Here is an 8,641-nt window from a genome sequence, read left to right on the forward strand (position 1 = left end):
ATGGTCCCAAATTGCCTTAAGCCTGAAATCCTAGTTGATGTTTGATTTGTCACCATGGTGCAACAATAAACAAGTGCTTAAAAAAGAATATTGCATATGATTTGTTTCCACAAAAGTGATACAAAAACCTTGCTAAATCAGGAGCCAAAACATATGCAACATTCAGAAGATTTAAATATTCTTATTTCACAATTTATCATATGTATTAATAAGAGAAAAAAATGAATCTAGCTTTTATTTTAAAAATAACCTACTTTGCTATATTCATATGAAATGAATGTTCACCTGAATGCTACCTAGAAGATATGCTGCAATAAGGATTGAGATCTAAAGAGATAGAGGTAACAGTTGCATCAATATCAAAACAGCCCTCTACATATTTTAGTAACAATATACCTTGTAAAAAAAAGTTCTGCTGCAACAGCTCACTTGGGCATTTATTTTTGAAAGAATCTATAATATGCATTCCTATATGTACTTTTGGTATGGAAAATGATTTTATCAGAAGTTTAAAACCTTATTACTTGGTAGTAATTTTCTTAAAGTTTATTCAGAGAAAAAAGACTGCCATAAGGAGCTTGAAATTCCAGTTGAAACTATTATGCTAATTCATTCCCTATCTTAAAATATCATTATTTTGACTGTCCATATTATTCGAGACCAGATTACATCTTCATATCTGTTTTTAAGGAAATTCATGTGTTGCACAAAGTTTCTTTTCATTACCACAGGCAATGCTTATCTGAAATGCTATTTGTAAATAGGATTTTTGTCTTTACTATTAAGTATGGGAAGGTATTCACTTCTGTGAACTTGAGTTTTCTGCAACAAAATGGAAGCAGAAACATGTGGCTGATTAAAACATCCAAATGGTTCAGTAATGACATTAGACACACCTACAACATATAATTTAATTTCTCACAAATTAATGTACAGTCTAGCTTTTCAATTTTGTATTAAAATATGTTCCCTAATATTTCTGTCAAATCAGAAAAGGTTAGTTTTTATTAAGGAAACCCACTGTATATAAGTAACTAATTTCAAAAGAGTGTTCTTAATGGAAATCCATTCAGACACCTGATTGATGGCTGTTTCCATTTCCATTAAAAGCTATTCACTTTACATACTGGCCAGATTAAAAAAAAATACCCTTTGCAATCAACCATATTGTATTTACAGAGGTGAGTGCAGATACTACAACATGATGTATAGTTTTACTGTAGAAATTTTAATTCACAATGCTTTTTCTTTTGTTTACAAAGTTGACACCCCAGTCCATAGTAACTTTAAGAACAAAGAAATTTCAATTGTCTCCTTAGGTTCCAAATATGTTGGTGACACTTTCCTAGTGAATAATTTAATCAGAGATAGTTTATAGAAATATATTCTAGCCTAATTTCAGTCATGAACAGTAGAAAATTTGAACAGTTTCATTGAAATAGAAGATGGAATATTTCATTTCTTCACCTATATTTACCTGGGAAGAAAGAGTAAAGTGGCACAACATTCTAATGTTAGAAATAATGACTTGAAATATTACCACATTATAGAAAATAATTTCTAGTTATAGTCACTGATAACTTCCTCTCTAGGAGAAAAAATTAAAAATATGTTAAATACCTAAAGTGTTGTTAGTTACACATAACTTTTGTAACAGGACAGTTTGAGTGACCTAGCTTCTCATGTTATTATAATTCAATAGGACTTGCTTTATTTCAGATAATATTACCATTAAGTAATTTTCTTGTATGGAGATTTTTTTACCTTTATTTGTGCAATAAGATATAGATAAATATCTAGAGTAAGTCTTTGATTTTTTTTTCCTTTTGCACATAGTCTTCTCTATCACATATGCAATAAGCTATAAAGATGCATTTATGACATAATAAGGGATACTTTATGGTCTTCATTTATAGTGTTTTACCTTATTTTTAGTACGCCATTAAAGCATGATTTCCTCATAATTAATTAAATCATTATATTACTTCCTAATTGAGTACTTGGTATCGATATGTGATAATAAAGGTTAGAGAATTGTTGGTAGCCCTTCAGTTATGGATGGGTTTTCATGCATAATTCCCTTCTCCAGGCTGGAGTGTTGTCTATCTTAGATTTGTACAGGGTTTGTGCATACTTATGCACATGCTATGAACACATATGTACACCTGCTCTACTTGTGAAAACAGTTTCCATGTAGCCATGTACTACTTCTTGTGATTACAATATTTCCATTTTGTTTTTTATAATTATCCCTGAGAATTTGGAAGAAAGTTTTGATATAGATGTTTCCTTTAGGACTAAGCATTCCACAGTGACTTATTATCTGCATCCCCTGTGGTAACCACCATCTACAGTTAAGTTTCTCTAAAGAGGGTTGAAAAATACATGCATTCATCAATATAGTGATTAACCATTAAGAGTCATTTAACACAATATATGTTTATAAGAATAATTGAAGGAGAAATGTCTGGTTCCTTTGGAAACTTAGTTGTGTCACGTGGTGATTTTTTTCTGGAAGCTGGCTTGAGAGAGGATATTTTGCTGAAACAGACGTGTAAGAGGGCATGTGATATTTCTCTGGAGTAGATGCTTGAAAGCGTATTTGGTGGTAGGTAAGCATATAAGTAGAATCCCACAGACAGTAAAAGGATGCACTTGCTTATCTATGCCTAGACAGATATGCAACCCTAATAGAACACAAATGCCAGCCTAGGCAAATTTAAACTGTGTCTTTCTAGTAACCCAGCCCTACAGAGGATACCTATTATTGTCCCTGTGCATGTTTTATTCTAGGCAACTTTCTTTTACTATTCTAAAAATTTTCAGGTTAGCTCAACTCTTGCTGTTCAAAACCCAACCTTTTGTTTACATATGAATGTATTCATTATCTGATCTGAATTTGTCATCAAATGTTTTCTGATTGATTATTTAAGGTTTCCTTCTTAGCATCCCATGAATCAGCCTCCCATGACATTAGCCCCTTGATTCTTAGAGACAACAAACACATTTTTTTTAACATTGCAAAAGAATTCAGAGATCTGCTTCCCTTTGTTAAGCATAGAAAATAAGCTACCTGCTGGGACCCTACCCTGATATGACCATTCATAACATACCTGGGCCTAGACTTAAACCCCTATGTCTCAGGCAGACCTTGAACACAGAAATCTGCCTGCATTTGTATCTGACTGCTTTTGTATCTTTCTAACAAGCTGGTTCGTAGCACAGTTGCCTGTTTTCCTAGGTCCATTAAACTTCTCACATAATTGATATTGCCATTATATTTTGCATAGTGGAAAATTGTACTTTTTGAATTCATGTTTCCCATGTTCTTTCCCACAACCTGAAGAGATGCACTGAAGGGCACAGGGTTCTATCATTTTGCTGAGACATTAGACACACCCTTGCCTCCTGGACTCCTAATCTCTGTGATCATCAAGGAGTTATTAACCTTGGCAGTGTGAAGATATGTACATTATTATACAAATAAGCCTTATACCCACAGAAACCATCAATATACATGGAAACCCATGTCCTGTTGGCTCTGTTCCATGAGTGGGAACCTTGTCACACTGTCCCTACCATGGTCAGGCCACACTTAGTAGTAAACCAGATACATGTGGGAAAGAATGCAGACAAAGTATCTTTATTGGCAGATGATATGACAATATTCATAAGTGACCACAAAAATTCCACTGGGAAGCAAAATTGGTAGGTACAAAATTAAACCACAGATATCAGTACCTACCTATATAAAAACAATAAATCTCCTAAATGAGAAAGACTAACAACACCTTTGATAATTGCTGCAAGTAGTATAGTATCTTGTAAATCTAACTGAGCAAGTTCATATCTGTGAGGAAAGAAGTTGAAGTATTTTTTAACCCATGGTTTTTATGCTTTTTGTGTTCCACTAACTCACAGTTGTATGTATTTAATATATTCTTATTTTCCTAAGTATTACACTTTATACTGTATTTTTCCAATCCAAGTATTTTACTTGGGAACATATTGATTGCTAAGCACATAAGACAGTTATTGCCTATTAATATCCTTAATTGTGATTTCTTTTAATGCTAGAGGCTACTTATTGTGGTAAACCATTATTTTTGTAAATGTAGCATTAATAAAAGTTGCCTTAATTAAGTTTCAGATAGTTGTTAGGAGTCATCCTTTCTAACAAATGAGAGTGAAATCTAAATTTCTAAATGAAACATGCATTGCAAAGACAACATGAGAAAAATATAGAGCTATAATGTAAGTAAATATATTGATATAAGATATATGTATGTAAATATATTTTATATATACCTATATATAATCACAATAAATTTTCTTTTATAACAGTCACATGATTTAAGTCCTTAACATTCATCATATAACTGTCAGGTTATTTAAATAATAAGATAAATATGTCTACTTTTATCTAAAGTTAAATAAGCACATTGAATGTTTGAAGAACGAAATCTGGAATATAAAGCTGTTCATATGTGTTAGATTTTGTTTCTCTTGTGTTATTTTACACTATAGCTGTTAAAATGGCTTCTTACTTTAAGCCCTCATTCTTTAAATGGAAGATTCAATTTGACTAGGGTTTAATTCCAGTTGATGATTATATTCATTGTTTGACATTAAATAATGCTAATCTAATCTATCTTACACTCCCATTGCTCAGAATAATATAAAGACAGTCTCATAGAAAATAATCATTTCTTATATGTATAATTTTTCTCATCATTGTTTAAATATGATACTTAAATTAATCATTTTATAAATAAAAAAACAGACAGTGCTATTATGTATGAATCTAACTATTATACAGCAGACTTTTAGGAACACTGGCATCTGAACAAAGTGCACAGTTATAATCACTGTAACTATTCCATTAATAGCTACAAAATAATTTCCAGTTTTTCATGCGTCCTTTTTATACCTTTAAGTTATTTGAGCTAGTTAATATTTATATCAAACTATGCTAAATATGTAACTTTTCTAATGCATTTTCTATAATACTCAACTCAAATAGCACATTTCTCGATGAAAATGATGTACCATATAAATTTTTAAATTTCAAATAGAACCATGTTATTCCAATTTTTTATCTTTATTAGAAATGGAAAATATTTTGGTAGCATACACACTCACACACACACACACACACACACACAGTACATGCTAGGTAAGTTAAGCTTATTGTAGTAATTGGAAAATTATTTTAATTATTATTTTATTTATTATTTGTGCACTATTTTGATCGGATTCTATCCTATACCCCGTCAAGCAATTTGGAAATGACTATGGAAAGGAAATATAATGATGCAGCTGAAATATCCCACACAGGATGTTTTCTAAAATATTTTCTGAATATGCTGTGTTATTTTGTCATTACAAATGCCTAGAGACTTTCTCCTTATACAAGGAAAGGTGGCAAGAAAACTAACCAGAGAATATCTTGAAGGTTTGAATTTGGTTGTCCAATTGTGCTGAAAACAAAGTGTTCAATTTATTTTTTTAGATTTATTATTAAATTGTATAATCACTGCAGAAGATTTTAGAAGACAGAGCCACAAGAAAGTCAAAGAACAGTGTATATCTGAACTCTTTCCATCAGTGATTCTCAACCTTCCTAACACTGTGACCCTTTAATAAAGTTCCTCATGTTCTGGTGATCCCAAACTTAAAATTATTCCACCGTAATTTCCTCACAATCATTTTACTTCAGTTATGAATCATAATGGAAATATTTAATACGTAAGATACCTGATATCACCTCTAAAGTGATAGCATTCAACAGGTTGAGGACTGCTGTCTTAAATGGAGAAATAAGTGGCACAACCATTGTTTGGAATCTTCATGTGTTCAACTTCTCAACTTCAGGCTCTACTTTGGAGTTTATGTTTCAGAAATCTATGACTATGACACGTTCCTCCTGACAATTGTTGACTGCTTTTTAGGCTGCCAGTAAGTCCCCCTTCCCCTAAAAATTCTCTTTCAAGTGTTCAGGTCTTTGTTTTTGTTGTTTAACCTTGTTGTGAACCTTGCTGAGATTCACCAAGATCATCTGTGTGACCACAAGTTGGAGACTAGTCTTTGTAGTTGTGGGTATTCCATGGCTACATACCTGTGAACAATGGCTTACCCTTCCTTGGAATCCAGTAGCCAATTTTTCATTCAGAGCAAGAGAATCCAACAGGTCCCCTATAATTCATGATGGAATGTCAAGTCTGAATGTTTTTTTCTCATTCATCTGCATATATTGCTTAATTTTATCTGGATATCATGATTTCTAACAAATATTTTCTATATTGGGAATATAACTTTCCCAGATTTTAAGCATTTAAATAACCTTTATCATTCATTTTTGATCTCTGAATTTTACATCATTAGTTTTCTGCCTTTCAACTTCTCTTTTGCTGAAGTTCTTGTTGCTTTGTTTACCAAATGACAAACTTATTATGCCATTATCTCTTGTGATATTCTAGTAGTAGTTAAGTAGGCAATGTCATGTTGTTCAACACATTACTGAATATTCTTCTTTTCATTTTCCTCTCTGTGTTTTATTTTTTTCTTAAGTTCTATGGCAGCATGATCAAAAGTACTCATTTCTCTGGTATCTTAACCATTGATGAATATTCAAGAAAACATTTTATGTTCTATACAGTTTTCATTTTAAATGTTCTACCTGGTTATTTTTATCATGCTTTATGTTTTCTTCTCAATAATTCAATAATATTGTTTTTGTTCAAGTAAATATTTTATCACAATGAATATGTTTGCATGCCTATGTTAAAGATTTCTTTCTACTAATTGCAGCAACTCTGGTCTTCTGGGTCTATTTATATTGATTCAGATTTCTACTTAAATTATCATATTTGTCCTTTTCATATCTAGGGATTATTTCATATACTTTGTGCATTTGGACTTTATAATTGTGATTGAGTAGTTTCTGAATTTGCTTAATGAGTGTCCAAATTTGTTTTAATAAAGAATTAATTAGAAGTAAGCTATACTTTATTTTAATATTATCATTAGTTATTAGTAAGTATATAAAATAATACATTCTATTATGACATTATAAATGTAGGAGAAGGTTTACTATGGAAGATTTATTGTACTGAATGACAGTCCAATTAGTCTTCCAGTTAAAATATAATCTCTGATATTTTGACAAAACATTTTGTACATTCATTTCAAATCTTCATATCATGAATTACTTATGAATTGGGAGATTATTAGTTTTGCTTTTTCCAGCCTATTGAAAATTCTCAAAATATGTATGTACACATGGTTGGTGAGCAGGGTGAAGGGGTATAAGATAGGGTATTTTCAGAGGGGAAACCAGGAAAGGGAATGACATTTTAAATGTAAATAAAGAAAATATCTAATAAAAGTTTTTAATAAAGTAATTATACCCAATAAAAAATTAGACTTAGGTCTCATATTTCAGGTGACTTTAACCAAGTGTGTTATGTGCTTTCTATTTGAAATTACCTTGACTCTGAATTATATTTTCTTTAATTACTACTATCTTGCCCTCTCTAAAACCTCTACTTATTGGTGTTTTGTTGCCTTCAGACTTTTGCTATTGTTAATAAGGCTACTATAAATATGGTGGAACATCTTTTGGTATATTCCCAGGAGCAGTATAGCTAAGTCTTCTTGTAGAACTATTTCCAGATTTCTGAAGAACAACCAGATCAATTTCCAAAATGGTTGTACCAGCTTGCAATTGTACCAGCAATGAAAGTGCTTTCTTTTCTTTCCATATTCTCATCAGCATTTGTCTTCTAAGTTTCTGATCTTAGCCATTCTAATTGTTGTAAGGTGGAATCAAAGTATTACTTTGATTTGTATTTCCTTGATGACTAAGGATATTGAACATTTCTTTAAGTGCTTCTTGGACATTATAGATTCCTCCATTGAGAATTCTTTGTTTAGCTCTGTACCCCATTTTTGAATTTGGTTATTTGGTTTGCTGGAGTCTAACTTCTTGAGTTCTTTGTGTTTGGGGGATATAAGCCCTTTACCAGTTATAGGGTTGATAAATAACTTTCTCCAATCTGTAGGTAGCAATTTTATCCTGTTGAAAGTGTTCTTTGCCTTACAGAAGCTTTTCAGTTTCATAAGGTCCCATTTGTAAATTGTTGATCTTAGAGCCTGAGACATTGGTGTTTCCCTATATGTATGAGTACACTGTAGCTCTCTTCAGATACACCAAAACATAATGTTAGATCCCATTACAAATGCTTGGGAGCCACCATGTGGTTTCTGGAAATTTTAGTCAGACCCTCTGAAAGAGTAGTCAGTGCTATTAACCACTGAAATATCTCTCCAGTCCCATGATACCTTAATAACAATATTCACACAGAGAAGGATAGAGAATAAATTCATTAAGATTTTGAAAGGTTAAGATCTTGAAAACTTTCATTAATTTCAATATTAAAAATGTTATTATTGTCTCTTTGTTCAGTGCCGAGACAGACAATGAAAAGACTCATTTTAAAAATGCTGTTAATTTATATCACAGGGAAATTTGAATTTCATTTTTTTAAAATTTTGTTTCTTTCCTTTTATGTTCATTGAACTACATTGTACTTTTAAAAGTTGTTTTTTCTAATTTAATTTTTTTTACTTATTCACTTTA

The sequence above is a fragment of the Mastomys coucha genome, chromosome X (genome assembly GCF_008632895.1).
Source record: "Mastomys coucha isolate ucsf_1 chromosome X, UCSF_Mcou_1, whole genome shotgun sequence".
NCBI classification, from domain to species: Eukaryota; Metazoa; Chordata; class Mammalia; order Rodentia; family Muridae; genus Mastomys; species Mastomys coucha.